Source organism: Canis lupus, chromosome 13, assembly GCF_003254725.2.
Source record: "Canis lupus dingo isolate Sandy chromosome 13, ASM325472v2, whole genome shotgun sequence".
Taxonomy (NCBI): domain Eukaryota; kingdom Metazoa; phylum Chordata; class Mammalia; order Carnivora; family Canidae; genus Canis; species Canis lupus.
Genome location: NC_064255.1, coordinates 11,597,552 through 11,618,281, shown reverse-complemented (window position 1 = coordinate 11,618,281; position 20,730 = coordinate 11,597,552). Strand labels below are relative to the sequence as shown.

General features: G+C 35.4%; 1 pseudogene; it reads left to right on the top strand.

Annotated features, from left to right (window-relative positions):
• Positions 1-19,963, top strand: part of LOC112662509 (60S ribosomal protein L13-like) — a 75,139-nt pseudogene extending 55,176 nt beyond the window's left edge.
• Positions 19,964-20,730: the final 767 nt, after the last annotated feature.

The window sequence follows — 20,730 nt, the reverse complement described above, 5'->3', positions numbered from 1 at the left end:
TCTCTCACTTGCTACTCTAGGACCCAGGCTGAAAGAAGAGTCACCCAAGTAAATATTGGCATTCTTCTTGGCAGAATAATAGGGATCTTCAGAGAATCTTATGCACCCAGTAACATGCTGATATTCAGAAGTGACACTTAAAATTTCTACTAACAATTCATTGGATATAACTATCCTCCCCCACACACACACTGAAAAGGAGCCAGAAAGTGTAATGCCATCAGAATCCAAAAACAGAGAATCAGAATTATTATAAAATTGAAGCAGTAAATACCCCATGATCACAAAGCATTTGGTTCAGTTTAGAATCCAAAACAAACAAAAAATGATTTTTTTCTCTAAAAGGTAACTCAAGTCCAAGATGCCTACATGTAATCTCTGTAGCAGACAGACTTGAACCAGTTATTATAAAATAAAATGACAACTTATCTACCTTCTAAATACCCAACACACCACAATAAACACTCCCATTTGAAAAGAAAGAGAGAAAAGACACAGAAGCCACTGGTTTGTAGCAAACCTGATACCCTGCTCGGCAGTTATAATCAAGGACCCCCACCAGTACTCCTCCTCAGTGGGTAAGGAATCCCCATATGATATTTTACCATGAATCTTGTCTCTGCTTCCTAAGATTTTTTTCCCTTCTCCAGTCTTACTTGGCTAAATTTGAAGTGAGCATTGGGGGATATGCTTGCTTTGTGACTGAGCAGTTTTCTCATAACCCTTGTCCAAAAGTTACATTCACAGTTTGAAGACCTGAACTAAAGATAGAGTCATATGCTTAATTGACTGAATCACCAGGTGACCCAGTTTATCAAACATCTTAAGAAAAAGTTGTTAGCAGTTTCAACCATGAGACATTATGTTTACTCTTACTCTCCTATCTCATTCTTTCCAGTTATAAATTCTCATCCAGAATATTACTTCTGATATTTTATTGCAGATTTTGTAAATCCTCCCCATAATAATTGGTCAGCTCTAGGTTAGAAAAATCATCATCAATATAATGCAAAGTGTTTGGAAGGCTGGGAATATTTTCTGACCAGATATATATAACTCCTAATATTGATTAGTGGTGATTTATACCTAATTAAATATATATTAAATGCATATACCATTTTAAGCATAAAATAATTATTCTCACTTGAATTTTTTATATAAAACTCATAATTTCCAAAATTATATTGACAGTGACTCTAAGGCTTTACTGAAATTTTTCATCAGAAAAAAACAGAACCTGGAAGGTTGTCTGTTATAGAGAAAGAAGAGATTATGAGAGGGAACTAGTGATCTATCCTTAACTAACAAATGCCAATACCATTAAGGTCTTGAGTGAGTTAAGCATTATAGAAGATGAAATCTAACTTCAGCTTACTATTGTTACAGGTCTCAAAAATTAAATACTAATATATATATACATATATAAGTAATATATATGTATGTGAGTATGCACACACATACATATACACAGAGAATGACAGACTTCTGGTAAAATTACTCTTTTTTTAATACATTTATTTTTTATTGGTGTTCAATTTACCAACATACAGAATAACACCCAGTGCTCATCCCGTCAAGTGCCCCCTCAATGCCCGTCACCCATACACCCCCATCCCCGCCCTCCTCCTCTTCCACCACCCCTAGTTCGTTTCCTTTAAACTATATTATAATCCAAAATTTCTGTTTTATCTTATACACCAGTAAGACAGACTACATGACTTGCCCCATTCAGTTGTTGCTCACTTTCTAGTTTGCCCTCATAACTTGTCTTTGATTTATCTTCTACTTACACCTCTTTGCAAGCTAAGGGACGTAGATCCATCTCTATCTTACTATAACAATTTTATGGAAGAAGTATTCTAAATAAAATATGACAACACAAGAGAGTAAGCCCAAAGATGAATTATTTAGATAGTGCTCTATGTTGAAGAGCTTTTATTTGTTGTCTTCAAGAAAATGTTCCAAGTCAAATTGTGCTATATCCATTATTTTTGTCATTTCTAGTCCTTACTGATAATGGAGTGAAATGGGAGGACAACCATTGATTTTTATTGGGATGAACAGTGGCTTACTTGGGGTTTATGTACCCTGAGGATAGTTGACCAAAACTAAAATAATAATGATGATGATGATGATAATAACCTGGAAAATAATTTTATTGCTTAATTTCAAATTACATTGAAATTTTTCTTTGTGAAAAAATACTTGACATCTCATTATAACATTACAATACTGATACACTCAAAACAAATATAGGTATCTTAGTAAACTCCTATTGAATACCATCTGTTCTTAAGTATATCAAATATTCACCTGCCCATTTGTCATTTTCACCTGAATGTCTTATAGGAAACTCAAACACAGTATTGTACAGTTAAATACTTCGTTCTATCATTCAACACTGCAGTTAACAAAATAAACAACCAAGGCTTCCCCTACCTTTAAACGTCACCAGTGTTCACTCAATTACCCAAGGCCAAAATCTAGGAGTCACAATTAAACCTTTCTCTCATTTGCATGAAATTTTGATGAAGAACACCAGGTGAAGTGATAATGGAAGGCTAGAGGTTCTTTCAATGATTCCTTTCCTTTTTCTTAAGTCTGTAAATATATTTAGTAAATTGCAGGGAATTAACCTTCCCCAAAGGTGTAACCCATACTCTAACTAGCATGTATCCAGTTTGTATAATTAGAGAAGGTTCAGAGACTAGAGTGTGAAGACAAATTACCTGCAAACCAGAGGGGGAAAAAAGAAAAGAAAAAAAAAAAAAGACCTCTAGAAAAGGGAGCTTTCTGTCAAATTGATCCCATCCAGGTCTTTCTGAGTGAGACTAGATATCTGAATTTAGACTATGCCTGTCCCCAGAAGGGTCAGCACGCATATCTGCCATACAAAATGAAACAAAACAAAAGCAAAAGAAGTATACCAGATAGAGAATTGTACAGGTATAAGAAATTGTATTCTAATGAAAGAGAAAGAGAAAGCAAGAAAGAAAGAGGAAGGAAGAGGGGGAAGTCAGGGAAGGTGGGGAGGGAAGAAGGGGAAGAAAGCTTGCTTTCTTTTTTTTTTTTTCCAATGGTATAAATTTATAGAAAGGGTACTGAATTTATTTACCTGAGCAAGAGAAATTGAATAGTACAAAATTCCCTGGGTCAGATATTTGAAAGGACTCACAAGACTTTACAGAACATACTCATTATAGTTATTATTTAGGGCAAAGGATAGAGGCAGCGGAATAAAGTGCAGGTGAGCACCGTAGGTCCATGAGACATGCTATGTGCATACTTCTCATGTTTTTTTTATTTGAACTCATGTATTGTACTGTGTTTATGGTTTCAAATATCAATATCTGTGCAAGAAATCATGTAAACAAGTCAGGTTTATTCAGCTGGTTAGGCCCATTGAAAGCTACTGTTAAATATGCTGACATTGAGGGTCCTCCAGGGAGTTTTAGTCTCTAAGAGCATAACATAAATCCATTGTCCTTATTTTTATTTTTTCTTTTAATTTTTATTTTTCTTATTTGATAAAGAGACAGAGAGAGAATGCAAGCAGATGGAGCTGCAGAAGGGGAGGGAGAAGCAGGCTTTCCATTGAGGAGGGACCCCCAACTTGGGGCTTGATCCCAGGACCCCAGGATCATGACCTGAGCTGAAGGCACATGCTTAACCAACTAGCTACTAGGGGCCTCATTGTCCTTATTGTGATCCAGAGTTAGAGATCATGCCCTGAGCTGAAAGCAGGCACTCAACCACTGAGCCACACAAGGCATCCCAATAAATAAATCTTTAAAAAAAATGTTGAAAGGGGGATACCAAACCTAATCTACCACCCAGATTGTCTAGGGGCTGGTATTCTGCACTGCTTGAAAAATTTTCTTTTTGAAATTGATATCTTAAATCTGCTTTGTGATATTCATATTCTCCATTTAGAACATTTTTAACAGAGACAGAGTTAATGTGGGGGAAATTCCTAGGGAAATGACTAATGAGAAAGATTCTGAGTAGCTAATTTCTTGCTCTATTTATGATGCATTACATAGTCTGGACAAAGACAAATTACCTGATCGTAGTATTTTTTTCTTAAAAACCTGTTCTTCAAATCCATAAAAACCCTAGTAGAGAATTAATAAAATTTAAAGGGATTGATTCAATTGCAGAAAGAGTTAAACTCTGAGAAATTACTATACCCAGGTCAAAAGTCTTGACAGACTATCAACTTGGACAGTAAAAAGTTCTGGGAAAGGGTCCAAGAGAGATAGCACCAAGATAAAGAGCTATTTATCTTAAGAATGAAGTTCTCTCTGCATCTAAAGGACTACTTTACTTATTCTTTTCTTTTTAAATTTAAAAATTTTTTTTGCCTTATAAACCCTGAGGCATATGGTAGGAACCTATCAATGGTATGGGTAACAAATCTTAATCTTTTTCTCCAGGTTCGTTAAAATATCAAAACTGTCTGGATGGACCTAAGCTGTATGCCAGAGCTCAGGTATTTTGAATGAGATAAAATTTTTGTTTTTTGATTTTCATGTTTGAGATTACATAAAAGAGAAAGACCATTAGAGAAAATAAGTAACACAAATCTGTTTGCTAAGTTGCGGTAACTGGGAATGTTTTCATGTTTCCCTGGGTGTGTTTTATAACTAATTTATGTAGGGGTGTCCAGCTGGCTCAGGCAATAGAGATTGTGACCCTTGATCTTGGGGTCATGTTGGGTAATAGAGATTACTTTAATATATATATATATATATATATATATAGATATAGATATAGATATAGATATATAGATATAGATATAGATATATAGATATATCTGTATATATGTATATATATGAATTTGTGCAGCTGTTGCAAAAAGACCACAGGCCTTGGACATGGATAAGGGGAATTCTAAATGGGATATCTCAAAGACCTTAATCCTCATCAACATTATAAAACAAGAAATATATATATCGAGTACCAGGATTAATGAATAAAATTACAATTTACAGTCCAGAATATGGAGGAGCCAGAAATGATCTAATCTAGTATTTATGATTTTTTTTAAAGAAGATTTTATTTATTTATCTATTCTTAGAGACACAGGAAGAGGGAGAAGCAGGCTCCATGCAGGGTGCCAGACATGGGACTTGATCCCAGGTCTCCAGGATCACACCCCAGGCTGCAGGCGGCGCTAAACCACTGCGCCACCGGGGCTTGCCCATGTTTATGATTTATTTGTCTAAATGACACCAGGAAATGACCTATGGGTATTAAAAAACTAAATGAGGATACACCATCTCAGTAGGACAACTGATATCACATTTATTTTGAAAAATCTCTCTACATTCCATCTTCTTTGATAGGAAGCCAATGATCTGAGAGATTCATTACCTTTAAAGCAAGGATATGTTGACTACCCACAATAGTTTCACATTACTTTGGAAAAGCAAAAAAAAATTCCTATTTCCTTTATGTTGTTGTTGTTGTTTTGTTTTTAGCCCAGAATATATAAATCTATCAACAGTTTCATAACCTTAAAAATCATAATATAAATAAGTGAACTTGGAAGTTGTGTTTTCTGGGAAACAGAATCTGAGACAGGAGTTTATGTCCAGGAGATTAACTGGGAAGTGCTTTTTGATGTACATCGTAGAGAAATGAAAAAAGCGAAAGTGATAGAACAAGAACTTGAAGTGATATTTCGTTATAACAACAGTCTCAGCTCATCAAACTCAGATATCTGTGATGGGGATGGCCCTGCAAACTTGTCCCATATTGATGCAATGGAACTTGGCCTACCTTTCTTGCACTGACTAGTCTTTTGGATAAGAGGTATAACTTTGGGCAAGAAAGCATTCTTCAGATAAGAACAATTCCTGGAGAGGTACACAGTTGACTATTGTCAGCTCCCAACACTCCTGACACCAAGGAAATGAATGATTTATTCTAATAGCAGGGAAATTCTAGGAAGCCCCAACGGCATCCAGTGTAGACTTAACCCTTGTGATCCTTGCATCCACTTACTCATATAATATGTTAGGGAAGTATATTCTCCATAATTCTGGTCAGCTGCTTTTCCTGGAGTACTTACAAGGTGACATTTAGTAGGATAAACCAAAGTTCCCACTGCTATGCCTGGTGAGTATTATATTCCTAATGGAGATGCACTGGTACAATCATGGTAGAAGATATAGGGTCTGACTATCTGCTCACATAATGTATTTGTCTACTCCAATATTGCTTTTGAACTGGATTTTCCACATTTGCCTTACTATGGAATGCTGACTGGTTTACCCAATCTTATAACTTAAAGGATGAAACAGAGCTTATTTGATGTTCTGGTTAGGCATTTCATCTCTACCAGGACTCAATACCATACTAGGAGCTATTTTGCAGAAGATGTATAATTTTCCTCTGTAGATAGCATGGTTTTTGTCACATGTCATTATCCTACTAGGACTTGCTATAAACTCCATAAGTCATCCATAGTCCTGTAGCACTAATACTTTTAATACCATAGGGTCTGCTGGATTATATGGCAAAAAGTAGTATGAACCTTCATCATGCCCTGGACATTCTGTAGTGCCCTTTTCTGTTCTGATCCCCACTCAGCGCTGGTAGCCTCTTGTGTCACCTTGTACATGCATTAAAATAGTATTACCAATTGTGGAACATGGTAATCCAGAACCTAAAGATGTCTATTAGAGGTTTTGCTTCTTTTTCTTATTATGGAAGGTGTAAAATGTAATAATTAATCTGTTACTCTGGAGTAGTCATCTGAGTATACTGATAACCTATAGCGCTAGACACCTCATAGTTTTATGGTAGTACAAAGCCCCTGAATCTTTGTGAGCTTTGCTATCCACTGTGTGAGATGCATGTGTCTTACCAACATTTTTAATCTACTGATCACTTTCTATTTATTGAGAGAGAATTAAAAGAATGTTGTTGATATAGTAGTTCAATGTATGTGAAATGCCCTATTTCTATAGAATATATTATGGCAGAGAAGAGGCAACTGTGTGTTGTTTAGGATCCCGCCTATATCCAAACTGTTTTGGTGTTAGTTCAGTTCTCCTGAGAAGCAAATGCAAAGACCTAATTAAACAATGAAGAGATGTATGGTGGGAAAAGGTAGGCAGAGCCTTCAACCATGATACAGGTTTTATAACTGTGAAAAGAGGAAGAAATGAGGATTGGAAAGAAGATTCTCAGACTGCAGTGAAGTTCTCAAAAATTGTTGGCCAATTAGATGGAAAGGCCCAGAGGGGAAAATGCCATTAGTGGAGTACCACACTGGGCAGAAATGACCCAGTAGTCCCCTGTCATCTTCACTTCTTGTCTGTGAGCAGGCCAGAAAGAATGAAGCTTTGTCTTGAGCACTGCTGGGCATCTAGTTGTGTGGCAGCTAGAGAGTGTATACCAACTACTCCACTCACAATAATTCTCTTCAAAGTAAAAACAAACAACAAAACAAACAAATCCCAAAACAGAGGAACACAAAGAAGTTTGGGAGATTCTGGATAGTGAATCACTGGTGTTTGCCTATGTCCAAACTCAATTTAATTGTAAACATTAAACGTGTGCGGTTTTTAGCATATCAATTATACCTCAATAAAGCTTTTTTGTTTGTTTGTTTGTCTGTTTTAATAAAGCAAATGCATCTTAGCAGCAAAGCTCTACGGCGGCCAAGGTCTACTCCTGTTAAGTTTTATATGGATAGATGGATTGTTTTTTAAAACAAAGCATGTGGAGGGTGCCTGGTAGTTCAGTGGGTTAAGAATCTGATTCTTAAAAAAAAAAAAAAAAAAAAAAAAGAATCTGATTCTTGATTGTGGCTTGGGTTGTGATCTCAGAGTAATGAGATCTAGCATTGTGATGGGCTCCACACTCAGCTCCGTGGGGAGTCTGGTTTTGTTTTTTTTTGTTGTTGTTTTCTTTCTCTCTCTCTCCCCCTTTGTCCCTCCCCCACCTCGTACATATGCACATGCACACTCTCTCTCTCAAAATAAAATATTTAAAAAATAAGTAAGATAAAATAAAGCATGCAGTTTCTGGCTGAGGCATCAGAATTACCTATAGCAAAGCAGCATCATTTCCCCTTACCCCAATCTCTCTGGGGCAATACAATGAAGGCAGTTGTCAGCTGCACATACAGGAGGATGTACTACTGAGGAGGAACACTGATGTAATAAATTTGGGAGTTTATAGAGGAATTGCTGCACAGCTGCCACTCTCTTCTCCGGAGAAAGGGAGAAAACCCTCAAATCTTCTATGAGAGAGGTGTCTGGGATTTTACAGTTTTTTGGAATATAAACTAATGGCTTGGGCTTTAATTCTTCATTGGACTGTAAACACATAGCTCAGAAGAGGTAAACCAATAAATCTCTCAGAGGTATTTTACTCTTAGGGTTACTACTAAACAATTCTTTAACCTAGATTGTCTGTATTTTTTGCTCCAAAAGCCCTGAACATTTAGAAGCATGAAAATACCTTCTCTACAATTTCATAGCACCATGTGCTATACAAATCACTTCTCTACACATATATGGGAAGCAGCTTTTCTATGGCTCTCTTGGGCCTCACTTCCTCAGTTAAAATTTGGAAGAAGGTTAGTGACATGCAGGTCCAGTTCTGCAGTTGTTTTCAGGGCCACAACTAGTTCCCATCATCTTCCTTTTCTATTATTTATTCTAAATCCTCATTCTCCATTATCACTATCACTTACACTTAAACTCTCATTCCTAAGTGATAAAGGTTCTTATTAACTTTACTCTTCTCAGGGTTGAAATGTTGCACATATATATTCAGTTACAATCAGGCAAGAAAAAATGCTAAGGGATGCAGAAGTGGATCACCAGGGTTACACACCCTTCCTTCCTGCCCTCATCATATAAAAGCATCCCAAATTTCTTAGAGCTGATCAGGAATAGGAACCCTTGCCCCATCAGTGACTTCTTTTCTTACTTCCTGGTGCAGTAGAGAAGCTGCCTTTCACAGGAGAGGGCTTTTATGTGGAAGGGAATTCTTAATCCAACCTTACATTCCACCACTCTTGATTCAGTATCTTCAGGATCCAACCATACACACAGCATCCCATCTTCTGCTAATACATACTTGTTGACTAAATTCTGTAGTTCATTAATAGTATAGTCTGTTCCTTTTTTACTATGCCTACCTCTTTCCATGTCAGATACTGCTATGAATTAATTCTGTAGTAAGCTAAGGAATGACAACCCAAAACTATCAAGTCTTTAATGCTTGAGAACTCATGTTATCCTATGAGGAAAAAGGGCCTTTGAGCTGAGATTAAGGTAAGGATAGTTAAATGGGAAGATTATCCTGGATTATCAGTGTGGGCACTATATACAGTCACAGGCATCTTTATATAAAAGAGATCGGAGGGGCAGGAGAGGCTAGGTAGGGATTGATAGGAGGCTATGTGATCAAGCTCATGCAGGGAGACTGAAACCAGGCTCACAGAAATCCCAGATGTGGAGAAATGTTATGGATGAAGTACTAACCAGAGAGAAGGGAACACCTTGTCTGGGCTCATGATATTTACATGAACCCTTGTTTAGTCTCATGATAGTTAAAAGTCCACCATGTTTATTCTAAATATAGACATGATATTTACAAGTCCACCATGATATTGACAAGAAATTTACCAAGTTCCCTGGTCAGTTTCCTGTAAAAGAGTACCATGAAAGACCTCATTGGCAATCTATTCTGGACTCCTCTCACTCTAGAGAGGTGCTTTTCTTTCCCATTCTTTTCTTTTTTTTAAGATTTTATTTATTTATTTATGAGAGACACAGAAAGAGAGAGAGGCAGAGACACAGACAGAAGGAGAAGTAGACTCCATGCAGCGAGCCTGATGTGGGACTCCATCCTGGAACTCCAGGATCATGCCCTGGGCAGAAAGCAGACACTAAACAGCTGAGCCACCCAGGTATCCCTTCTTTCCCATTCTTAATAAACACTTCACTTAATAAACTTTCACTTCACCCTTTTGTGTCTACAGGATTCATTTGATTCTGAGAGACAAAAACTCTGCAACCCTGCAACATTATGACCACAAACCAAGGAAGGTAGGTAGCACCAGAAGCGGAAAGAGGCAAGGAATGATTCTTCTCTAGACCCCCTTGAATGAACACATCCCTGATGGCACTTTATCACCTAGTAATACTGCTTTTGGACTTTGAAAGAATAAATTTTTATTGTTTGAAGCACCTAGGTGATTTGTTGCAGCAGCCACAGGAAATGATTAACAATGCTAATTAAATTTGTGGTCAGGAGGAAATAGGCAGTTAGATGATGAGGGGAGCACATGTTTCCTACAAGGAAGACACCTCTATATTTTCTTCAACCAAGAGGTGAATTCTGAGCTTTGGCACAAAGACACAAAGGGATAATTTTCCAAGTGCAAAGCTGTCAGAAGAATCTGATGTTTGAAGACTTCTGAGTGTGCATTTACAAAGAAAACTCCATAGGAAGTCTCAGAGTCCCAATCCTTCCTTTCAGAGCCCTGACCTTAGTGTAACATATTGCTGGGATTGAGAATACAACTTTCTCAGGAGCTCTGCTTCTTTCATAATTAAGTTATAGCCCTGATCCTACGTATTTTCTATGTTCCAGCTGCAGGAAATGAGAGTCCCTGTACATGCTGCCAATGAAGCCATATGCCTTTCACATTTAGGTTTTAATTGAGGATTGATCATCCTCAGCCTTTCCAAGGCATCAATTGAACTCAGCAGCATCTATTGGAAGTATAAAACAAAACAAAACAAAACAACAACAAAAAACACCTTTTTTAAGTTTCTGCCACCACCATTATATCCTACATTAGCCAAAATTTCAGGTCCTTTTAAAAACAGAGTGAATATAGTTTAGAAAGTGAAGAGACTAGAAAACAGCTAGATGACTTCTGACTCTTAAGTAAATTTGTTTCAATTAGTACGTAAAATAGTCCAAAAAGACTGACAATAAGATAGAAAAAAAAAGAGGTTTTAAACAATTCTTTCATGTTGTGATCTCTTTGTAGGACTGAGTTTTAGATTTCTTTTTTAATTGGTTGCAAACAAGTCGTAAGGCAAGTACACACTTAGCAACATGTCCCCTGAGAGACATCTGGTTTCTTGAAGTACTCTTTGTGCCACATAAATCTGCATAGGTAAATGGGTGTGATCAGCTAGAAAGTAGAGCCATTGGTGGGGATCTTCCTCCCTGAGGCAGAGAAGAGAGGAGGCAGGAACCAGTAAGTCTGCAAATTAGGGTAGGCATGGGGTTAGTCTGTTTGGGACGGGATTTTTTTCTCATCGACTTTGTTTTTAATAGGTTTCAAAAATTCTGTGACAGATTTCTTGGTCAAGTTGTTTTCACTTAAAAAGTACTGACTTTAAAAACTAACAACCTAAAGCTGCCATGAATACATCCAGACAAACACAAACACACAGACACACACAAATGGTCCATAAAACATTCTCTTTTCCTTCTGAAGGTTTTGCTAAGTATTGTTATCATTAATTGGTCTTTTACTATTAAACTAAAATGGCCAATTGGGACGAACAGTTTTGAGGCTTTTTTCTACCACTGATTAAGACTGGGTTGTCAGGTATTATGCATAATATTTAGCCTCCTGAGTTTTCTAAGACTTGAAGTTGGGGAAGACTATTTTGTTCTTGAAAGAGCTAGAGGAGATGACATCTAAGCAATATACTACAATATTTACCAGAGCTGCCTACGTAAATGAAGTATTAAAATTATATGTTAATTATGATTACACATATGACGTTAAAACTAAATATCCATATGTATTTTATGCATGTGCAAAAACATTTGATGATTAACACATGATAGTATACCAAGGATATTAAAGTTAAAACTTCTTTGACCAAGTAGAAGATGATGTATGGATGGAATAACTCTGAACCTAAGAAGGGAAGAAGCAATGCCCAAAGGCGTAAAAATGTAATGGATTTTTTTGTAAATCTGAGCATGGGAAATATAAGACCATATAATCATTTAAATCAAAAGACATATTACATTGTTTTCAATTCTTATAAATGCTAACAAAAATATAAAATATTATTTAGACAAAATATGAAATATGAGCAATGGCAAAATATTGTACTTCCTCTCTACTAGATTAATTTTTTGCATCTATCTTAATTGCTTTTGTATGTCTGTGTTATCTCAAGCTAAAAAAATAAAAAAAAAAAGATAATGGTACTGTTATAAAATGCACTTAACTCCCTTATCAATTCACTTCCTATTTATACTTATGATGGTTACATCTTTAGATCAATTGATAGCCATATATTTTCATGTATTTTTGATCTGGAGTATAATATTGTACCTTGTGAGGATTGTAACTCAAATTAAGATAAATATAGCAGTTGCCAGATAATCACAATGTTCTTATTGTCTCCCAAGCAGAGTTTGTCTTACGTAGACCACTGTGAATCTTTGGTCTCTTTTTCTTGTTTGAACAAACTGTATGTTTTAATTGACATATTTATCTGAATGATAAATGTTTACATCTTTTTCCACTGAGGACATGTTTTAATGAATCATCCTATAAAGACTAGGAGTTTCAATAGCAGTGTATGGTAAAATATATATTTGCCTTTGATCTACAAATCCTCAGAAAGTGAGAACAAAAAATGGACAATCCTAAAATTAACTCAGATATTATATATTTATATATGTTTCATTCAACTGACTAAGGTTACTCTCTATACCTCTGTAAGAATTACAGCCAAAAACACTATGGGCACCTTAATTCATGCTATTCTATGTTGACGGAAGGACAAAGTTGCTGACTAGAGGTTTATAGCATTTGTCTAAAGGTCTGGGACCACGGTCCTTGACAAAATTAAACTGTAAACTATCTCAGTTATAAATTATTTAACTCTTGATTAAATTAAATTGACTAATCTTATTCTGGCAAAATATGACAATTGAAAAAAATGAATGGACTATAGAATTGTAAACAAACCTCCAAATAAAGCCATATATGTTGTATAAATTTGTGACTAGTTAGAAAGTTTGAAAAGTTATTCTGAGGTGATGGATAAAAACACTTTGAATACTCTTAGATTTTAATGATTATTTATTTCACTGGCATTTTGAATTACCTTGTCAAATTCCCTAAAGTGCCATATTGGAATTTCACATTACATTAAGTTTGTGTCTTTATTTCCTTGAATAAAATGCATCATTTTAGGTCTGTTTTTCTATATTTTTAAGTAAATTTTATATTTTGATTAAAATAATGTTTTTCTCTATTAGATTAATCTTATTCATGTGTTTTGTTTGCTGTTATATTTTAAATTTGTTTATTTTGGAAATGAAATTATTTTAATGGTTCTTGTAAAACGCAAATGTTTTTGACTCATTACTGTAGATACTTCTAAATACTTCTTAATGGCAATTGATATGGTAAGTATATTTTCTTTTTCTCTAATACTTATAACTTCAATTTTTGACATATTTTTCTTATTATTTAATTTATTTTGTTGCCTATGAGTTCAGAAACAATACTAAAGATGTGGTGTCTATGTGTACATTCTGGTCCTTAAATTTGCTGTAGAGTTGTGATAAGTAACATTTATTAGGTTAAAGATATTCTTTTAATTTTCTATGAAGCATTTTAAATTTCAAATTAGTCTTTGATTATATGAAATACTTTTTATCAAATATTTGTATCACATACTTTATGTATTATGTTGATTACGTGAATTATTTTAATATATCTAGTTAAATAATTTCAAGAATATATTAGTGTCATGAATTTTACTACCATGGTTATCAAGCAGTTTTTAACACTATGTTATAGTTGTGAATTGTATAAACATACTTGTGTTTTTATTATTTTTATAAACATACTTATTTTTTATATTGTATCATCAAAACGGCACTGATACTGGATTTCCTAATCAGATTTTCGTGAATCAGAGACTGTGGTCCATAAAGCTTTTCAAATAAGTACAAGGTGAAAACAGAAGAGGCCAGGACTATAGACATATCTCCTTAGGTCTTTTCTTTCTTCATTTGATATTCACTGACCCAGATTAAGAGATATATTTCTAAGATAGGTGGGTAGTGACCATATTGGCACAGAAGCCAGGTAATGAAACATCTTCATTTTATACTCAGAGGCTAAATGGCTTATGTGACATTTTCCTGGAAGCCATGCCTCATAAATTTATATATTCCAGGCCTATTTACCATTATCAATCCTAGACAAATGAGTACATACTGCTAAAAGCCAGTCACCAGATTGTTTCTTTTTTCTTTCCCACAAACCTTCCTCTGATAAAGTGATCTACAGTTAAACCATTCATAATTACAAATTATCACACCTAAAGAGAATGATAAATTTTAATAAATTTTGCACAAGTGAGCCATCATATAATAGCCACCCAGGTCAAGAAATAAAACCCAGTCAGCACTCTTGAGGTGCAATAAACTCCTTTCTAATAACATTAATGGTAACCCAGAGGTAATCTCTAGCCTAATTTTTATGCTTGTTCAATCTCCTGATTTGTTTTTTTTTAAAGTTTGATTGATTTAGAGGGTGTGTGGGGGAAGGGGTAAAAGGATTGAGAGAAAGAAGCAAAACCCATTGAGCAGGGAGCCCCAACGCAGGGCTCTTGATCAAACAACCCTGAGATCATGACCTGAGCTGAAACCAAGAATCAGAAGCTTAACTGATTGAGCCATGTAGGTGCTCCTGATCTTATATATTTTTTATGTCAGACTGTGTGGATAACTCCTTTCCCCTCACTGTCACTCACTAGGTTATCTACTTCTGTTTGTTTGGATTTTTATTTTTTTAATATTTTATTTATTTATTCATGAGAGACAGAGAGAGAGAGAGGCAGAGACACAGGCACAGGCAGAGGCAGAGGCAGAGGGAGAAGCAGGCTCCATGCAGGGAGTCTGAACTGGGACTTGATCCTGGGTCTCCAGGATCAGGCCCTGGACTGAAGGTGGCGCTAAATCACTGAGCCACCCAGGCTGCCCCTTTTGTTTGGATTTTTAAATAAAAGTATGAGCTGAATTTTCATAAGCCTGTTGGCAGTTTGTTTCTTTTGAGAAATGTTATTCTGGTTCTTTGCTCATTTTTAAATTGGATTATTCATTTACGTATTTTTACTATTGAGTTTTAAGAGTTCCTTACATATTTTGGATATTAACTTCTTATCAGATGAGTGGTTGGCAACTATTCTTTGGGGAAAAATGTGTATTCAGATCCTTTGCCATTGGGGAAAAAAATCAGATTATTTATTTATTTATTTATTTATTTGTAAATTATTGAGTAGTATGCGTTCTTATATATTTTAGAATATGAACCCTTTATCAGATGTATGATTTGCAGATATTTTCTCCCATTCAGTAGGTTGCTTTTTCATTCTGTTGTTTCTTTTGCTGTACAGAAGGTTAATAGTTTGATATGGTCCCCATTATTTATCTTTGCTTTGTTGCTTGTGCATTTGATGTCATACCTAAAAAAATCATTGCCAAGACCAATGTCAAGGAGATTTTCCTCCTATGTTTTCTTCTTGTAGTTTACTGTTTCAAGTCTTACACTTAAGTCTTTAATCAATTTGTTATAGAGTGCCATAAGATTGTGAATAGCTGCTGTTAAGTAAAAAAGTTTGCATGTGTTAGGTCCATTTCGTCTATAAGTGCTATTCCAGTCATCTATTTCTCTATTGAGTTTTCTCTCTGGACACCACACATACATATAATCCACTATTGTAAGTGGGTTATAGAAATTATAGAAATTCCATTATAGAAATAGAAATTATATTGCTGTCAATTTCTGCCTTGAGTTCTGTCTATATTTGCTTTATAAATTTAGGTACTCTGAAGTTTGATGGGTGTATATTTATCATTATTATATCTTCTGGTTTAATTGACCCTTTATCAGCATATAATGACGTTCTTTGTCTCTACACTTAGATTTAAAGTCCATTTTTTCTAAAATAAGCGTAAGCACTGTTGGTTTCTCTTTGAAGTAGCTTTTATCTTCACTTCTCATCCTATTTGTGTCTTTAATTATAAAGTAAGTCTTCTGCAGATGGGAAGTTGTTGGATCTTAGTTTTGTTTTTATTTTTAGAAGTTTTAGATCGACAGCAAAAGTGAGCAGAAAATATAGTTTCCATATATCTCCTGTTCTCACACATGTACAACCTCCCCAGAGTGGTGCATTTATTACAAGTGATGAACTTACATTGACACATCATTGTCACACAAACCCAGAGTTTACATTTTAGTTCAATTTTGGTGTTGTACATTCTTGGTGTGTATTTGGACAAATACCTCATTATGGTATCCCACAGAGTATTTTTACTGCCCTCAAATCCTCTATGACCCATCTATTCACTCCCAGCCTCATCAACCTTTAGCAATCACTTACTTTTTTACTGTCTCCATTGTTTAACTTATTGTTAGGACTTAGTGGAGACATTTTAGCTCCTTTCAGGTGGAACTGGTGAAAGTACATCTTGTTTTTGTATCCATTCAGACACTGTACTTTTTGTTTGGTGAGTTTGATTCATTTATATTAAAGTACTTTTGCATAAGTGAGGACTATTGGCATTTCGTTAATTGGTTCTGTTTATCTTCCATTTCTTTTGTCCTTCTCCTCTCCTACTTTCTTTTTGTTTCCTTTTATATTGTGCATTCACTAAGAAAATTTTATCTATTAACTTTACATTAGAGCATAAAGTGACTTATGCATCACCTTTATAGCATTACTTAACCTGTCTATGCCTATATATTTGTCTTTACAGTAATGTTTTTACATGTTTTTGTGGTAACATGTTTTCAATTTGAAGACCTTAAGTATTTCTTATAAGGCAGGTCTTATGATAGACTCCCTCAATTTTTGTCTGAGAAAGATTTTCTCTTTTCCTCTTCTTCTTTTTATTTTATTATTTATTTATTTATTTATTTATTTATTTATTTACTTACTTACTTATTTATTGAGAGAAAAGAGCACAAGCATGGAGGAGGAGCAGAGGAAGAAGCAGATTCCCCACTGAGCAGAGAACTGGACTGCATCCTAGGACCCTGAGATTATGACCTGAGCCAAAGGCAGATGTTTAACCGACCGAGCCACCCAATTTTCTTCCATTTTTAATTTTTTTATATATTTTTTAATTTATTTATGATAGTCACAGAGAGAGAGAGAGAGAGGCAGAGACACAGGCAGAGGGAGAAGCAGGCTCCATGCACCCAGAGCCCGATGTGGGATTCGATCCCGGGTCTCCAGGGTCGCGCCCTGGGCCAAAGGCAGACGCCAAACCGCTGCGCCACCCAGGGATCCCCTCTTCCATTTTTAAAAGATAATTTCATCGGTATAGATTTCTTATGTGGTAGTTGTTTTATTACTTTGAATATATCATCCCATTCTTTCTTGGCCTACAATGTTTCTTCTGAGAAATCTGTCAATCTTATGAGCTATTCTTATACAGGGAAAAAACACTTTTCTCTTGGTACTGTCAAAATTTTCTCTTTGTCCTTGACTTTAAACAATTTGATTACAATGTGTCTTACTGTAGTCTTTGGGCTGAAAGTATGTGGCTATATTATATGCCATGGAGAGCGAGGGTTGGAGTAGGAAGAGGAGTGGTGGATAAGGTGGCAATTCCTTTACCTCAAACTTACTTGGGTAAGTTATTTCCCTAAAGACTTGACAGGTTAAAGTATGCTTATAGCAGTTGGGAACCCTTAGACCTGGTGCCTCCTGTCACACGCTAGAAAGTAAATCAAACTATGGCAATAGCATGGAAGGATTTGTCTGGAAGCAAATGCATTTTCTTTGATGGTAGAAATGATTGAAAAATAGCTACATTTTTATTGATTTGAACTTCAAGAGTTTACAGCAACAAAACTAAGTGTGTTAAATAAATTACACTTTTAATATTTCTAGATATCCTATGTTAGCATATTGCTATAAACTGAAGGTTTAATTTTTTTTTAAGATTTTATTTATTTATTCATGACAGAGAGAGAAAGAGAGAGAGAGAGGCAGAGACACAGGCAGAGGGAGAAGCAGGCTCCACGCAAAGAGCCCAATGTGGGACCTGATCCCGGAATCCCGGGATCATGCCCTGAGCCGAATACAGACACCCAACTGCTGAGCCACCCGGCATCCCTAAACTAAAGTTTTAAGTTCCTTTATAAATATATTGGTAACTAATCTCTAGTTTGAATCACATCAAATTGGTTCATATTTAATGTTTTCTTTAATGAAATTTTACCAAAAATTCATTGTAGTATACCTCCCACTCCCTCTTACTGCTGATGTATTTATCCTAAAAACAAAACAAACAAACACAACAAAACAAAACAAAACAAAAACAAGAATACAGAAAGCAGAAAAAAGTAAAAACAATACACATTGCAGGGTCCAAAGCTTGAGAAATCTACACAATGATTTATTCATGGTGTCTAAATTATGACACCATGTCTAAATTCCTGATTTTCTGCTGATAGGCTATCCAGGGAAATGAAACTATTAACTGAAAGATTTTGAAAGTGAAAAATTGTGTCCCCAAAATTTATTTTATTTCTTTATTATTATACATCTCTCAGAAAAAAATTCTTAGTAACAAAGGATCTATTAATAGCTCTATCTTATAAGTGTAGACTCTTCTTTAAATTTGAATTGTGGAGATTATATTCTTGTCATAGCCTGTTTAATTTGTGACCAGATTAATGCTATTTAAGTCAATGTTCTAAAGAAAAACAATTATTAATTTAATAATTAATAATTATTAATTTAATAAAATATTTGCCTTGTCCTTGAATACTTAGAAATAATGTAGTTTCTAATAACAGTAATAGCTGAATATTATATGCATGTTATCATTGCATCATTTTATTTTGATTAATATAAAGATATTTCAATTTACAAATGATAACTTCAGTGATGCTTAATCCAGTAGTTTTAAAAAGCTCATTTATTTTTGACCCACTTTGTGGTATAAATTGAAAAAGGTTGTAATAATAAAAATTACTGTTGGAAACAAGATTTCATCAGCTTTTATTAGAAACCCTTTGATAATAACTGATTTTAGAGATGGTATGTTTCCTTCATTTTAGAGATTGTTAAGACAATTCCCTCTGATGACACTAAAACATTTTTAGGAAATAATGTGAAAATAGTGAAAGTACATCTAATGCTTTTATTGTAGCCTCAAGCTATTCTATGAATATATAAATTGCCATTATTTTTGGTGTTCTGTGATTAGAGAAAAAAAGGTGACTTAAGTGTATTGCTTCATAATACCTGGTTGCCAATGACATGCATTGATATAAAGAATCAGGCTAACTTGAAATGAGCTGTAATGTTACAAGAAATCGTACCTCTTTATTCCCTGCCCCACGGTGAGGGTGAGTTGGCACACGAAGGTGCGGGCTGCAGGGGCTCCAGCCTGGAGGAGCTCCGGGAGGCGGGCTCCGCAGGAAGGTGGCGCGGACCATTGGCATCTCGGTGGACCCGCGGCGGAACCAGTCCACGGAGAGAGTCCCTGCAGGCCACCGCGCAGCGGCTCAAGGAATACTGCTCCAAGCTCCTCCTCTTCCCCAGGAAGCCTTTGGCCCCCAAGAAGGCGACAGCTCAGCTGAAGAACTCAAACTGGCAACACAGACGACGGGACCGGTCATGCCCATCCGGAATGTCCACAAGAAGGAGAAGGCCAGAGTCATCACAGAAGAGGAGAAGAACTTCAAGGCATTTGCCAGCCTCCGCATGGCCCATGCAATGCCCGGCTCTTTGGCATCTGGGCAAAAAGGGCCAAGGAAGCTGCAGAACAGGATGTTGAAAAGAAAAAAATAAAGTGCTATTGGCAACTCCTAAAAACAAAACAAAACAAAAAAACAGTTTATTGTAAAAATAGATGGATTTCAGCTTCCAAGGGTTTCCATTCTCAAAGTTATTCAAAGAATATTTTGTAGAGTCAACCCTTTAAGTTATTACATTTGTATTAACCTTATTTGGAAATAATTGTTTCAGTAGTATCAATTGAATACCAATCATAGCACTCTTTTCACTCAAAGCTGAGCATAATTTTATTTTTATAGATAAGAATATAATTTAAGAATCTACCATTTAGTGGCTTAACCTAAAGAAATCCTCAAACAGCATGTCTGTTAATGTTTGAAGCAGCTTCTTCATGTTCTTAACGGTATCTCTAGATGAGAAGTTTCAAATTTTGATGAAATTCATCACTTTCATTTTTTGATTGTTCTTTTGACCTCCCTAAGAAATATTTCTTACAGAAATCAGATGGTTGATTTCTACAAGCTGCTTGGATTTTGATCAGGATACATTTGCAATTACCAATCATTTTAGAGATAATTAGCATTATAACAATACAAAATCTTCTAATGTATGAGTATGATATGTCTCTACATTTTCAAAGCCTTTTGATTTTCTTTACTCCATAAAGTATGATAGTTTCCAGTGTAGTCGTCTGTCTTCAGTAAAAGATATTCTAAAGTAATTGATGTTTTAAAAATCTTATTGAAAATTGCACTTTAATAAAACATGCTTTTTCAGTTTTTCTTGCTAGTTTGCTAGCTTATAGAAACAACATTGATATTTTATTCTTAGGGGGATCCCTGGGTGGCTCAGTGGTTTAGTGCCTGCCTTCGGCCCAGGGCATGATCCTGGAGTCACGGAATCAAGTCCCGCATCAGGCTCCCTGCATGGAGCCTGCTTC